This window comes from Sinocyclocheilus grahami, unplaced genomic scaffold (assembly GCF_001515645.1).
Source record: "Sinocyclocheilus grahami isolate Dianchi unplaced genomic scaffold, SAMN03320097.WGS_v1.1 scaffold70.1, whole genome shotgun sequence".
Lineage (NCBI taxonomy): Eukaryota > Metazoa > Chordata > Actinopteri > Cypriniformes > Cyprinidae > Sinocyclocheilus > Sinocyclocheilus grahami.
Genome location: NW_015505249.1, coordinates 1,346,603 through 1,349,348, shown reverse-complemented (window position 1 = coordinate 1,349,348; position 2,746 = coordinate 1,346,603). Strand labels below are relative to the sequence as shown.

The 2,746-nt window shown below is 30.1% G+C and overlaps 1 pseudogene; it reads left to right on the top strand.

Moving 5' to 3' along the window:
* The first annotated feature begins 1,867 nt into the window (after positions 1 to 1,867).
* Positions 1,868 to 2,746, top strand: part of LOC107585393 (nuclear factor 7, ovary-like) — a 6,214-nt pseudogene continuing 5,335 nt past the window's right edge.

Here is a 2,746-nt window from a genome sequence, read left to right as displayed (position 1 = left end):
TTTTCTTATTTTATTTATCCCACACAACCCATTATCCAATTTAATATATTTTATTTTATTAAACCTAACTCATTATCTGATGAAATGCACAAATTTAATTTTTTTTTAATTCAACAAAACCCATTATCTGATAAAAAAGCTATTATTTAAAAAAAAAAAATTCTTATTGTATTTATCCCATCCTACCCATTATCTGATTTAATATAAATTATATTTTATTCTGCATAACCCATTATCCAATGAAAAGAAAACATTTACAAATATATTCATTTTTATTTATTTTCTTATTTTATTTATTCCACATAATAACCCATTATCCAGTGAAAAGCAAACGTTTAAAAAATATTCATTTTGTATTTATTTTCTTATTTTATTTATCCCACATCACCCATTATCCAATGAGAAGCAAAAAATGTAAATCTATTTTGTTTAAATATATTAGTATTTTATATCGACAACATAATCTATTATCTGATGAATAGCAAAAAATTGAGAAATGTTCTTTTTTTAAAAGTTTATTTTTGTATTTCATTCCACAACAAATTGTCAGATGAAAAGCAAACATTTGAAAATCTATATTAAATGTTTTATTGTATTATTCAGTGGGAAATAATACAGGACAGGGGCCAGTTGCATAAACTTGTTAACGACCAGCTAGCAGTTAGCCAAGTAGTAATCAGTCTTATTTTTTGTATTCAATGTAGACTTATCTAGGTTTTTATGTAGCTACATTAAAAACATATGACCAGTCTTAAAGAAACAAAAATAGATGATTAACTTGTAAGACTAGTATAAACCTTTTATGCAACTGGCCCCATGACTTGAATTGGGTGAGACATGTTAAGTTATGAAGTGAACTTTAGTTACATGAACAGAACAGATAAGTTATGTCAGATATGGACGAGTTAGTAAGACTGTAAATGGACTGATTTCATGTTGTCTTTAAATCTGCTCTTAATCATTCCACTGTGTCTCGACATCACTGCTTATGTTTGGAATAGCGTGCTACTCGTACTATGTTCACAGTATGTTCTGATACTGTATCAGACACACCACTGAACCAGTATCAGCTAAAACATCTGTATTTCTTTCAAAGATCATGACACGTGATAGATGTGACACACTACTGGTTAAAACTCATCATTGTGTATTGCATACCGTTTAAGGTTTGGCCTGATTGTTTCTGACACCCATGGACTATTTTCATACTGACAATGAAGAGTTATTTTTTTAATGTATTTCGTAGTTTCTTGATCATGTAATTTTAAATGTCTATTATCAGACGAGTTCAACATTTTTAGATCTGGATATTCTGTTAACCTTTTGATTATTTTTGTAAATTAGTTTGTTTTGCTTTGTTTAAATGTAAGTATGGGTTTGAAAATGAGTTTGCATGTGAACCTTTCAGCTATTTGAAATATTTACTGCTCTTTTTAAAAAAAATGTAAATAATGAAATGTTTATATATAATATAGCAACAGCTCTCCGTTCTCACGCCTAGATGATTTTAGACACTTGCACGGTTTCTAACTGAATGAAATGAAAATGTATGGCTGTATGTAACACTGTAAAAATGGCAGTTTGTCATTTTGATGTAAAGTTATGTCATCTAAACTGTCAAAAATTATATTTTACAAATGCATGCATAATGAATAACCAGGTCTCACATGCATGGAGGGAAAAGAGTTTTCTATTAAAAACTAGTCATTTAAAAATATTCTTGTGTCAAATGTTAGTTTAATATTTTATGGTGTGATGTCTTTGCACACTGTTTTCTTGCATGATCCTTGCAGTGCATTCAGTTTGATTATGCAAACAGGATCATCATAAACACACTCTTACAAAACATATCAGGAAGTGGCTTTATTTCTTTGTTCCTGTCATGCCGAGTCTACCAAGTACCTGAGCACAACAATGAGGAATTGAGAGGGCTTGAGGTGTTCATGTCGGAGTTGGATTTTTGGAGTTCTTACAAACTGAAATGGAAGAGCTGTCTTGTCCTGTGTGCTGTGAGGTCTTCAGATCTCCCATGTTTCTGTCATGCAGTCACAGCATCTGTAAAGACTGTCTTCAACACTTCTGGAGGAGCAAGAGAACTCGGGAGTGTCCGGTCTGCAGGAGAAGATCCTCCAAAACTGATCCTCCTGGAAATCTTGTGTTGAAGAACCTGTGTGAGTTCTTCTTGAACGTTGAGGAGGTTTGTGATTTGCATGGCGAGAATCTCAAACTCTTCTGTGTGGAGGACAAGGAGTCTGTGTTTAGTGTGCAGAGATTCAGAAAAACACAAAAGGCACAAATTCAGGACAATCGGTGAACTTCTTCCATCTTACAAGGTAAGAAAAGAGTAAAATGCAGAACAATACCTTGCTGTACAAATGAAGAAATTATAAATCATTTTTATTTTATATATAGTGTAAATGATAATTATAGTAATAAAGATATATATATATAAATAAAAATATAAAATTTAATAAATATAAAATACATTACATTAAATACAATATATATATATATATATATATATTAGTGCTGTCAAATGATTAATTGCGATTAATCGCATCCAAAATAAAAGTTTTGTTTACATAATTTGTGTGTACTGTACATATTTATTATGTATATTTAAATACACATGCATACACCTATATATTTGGGAAAAAATGACATATTTACATGTATATATTTATATTTATATCATTTATATTATACAGGTGCATCTCAATAAATTAGAATGTTGTGGAAAAGTTCA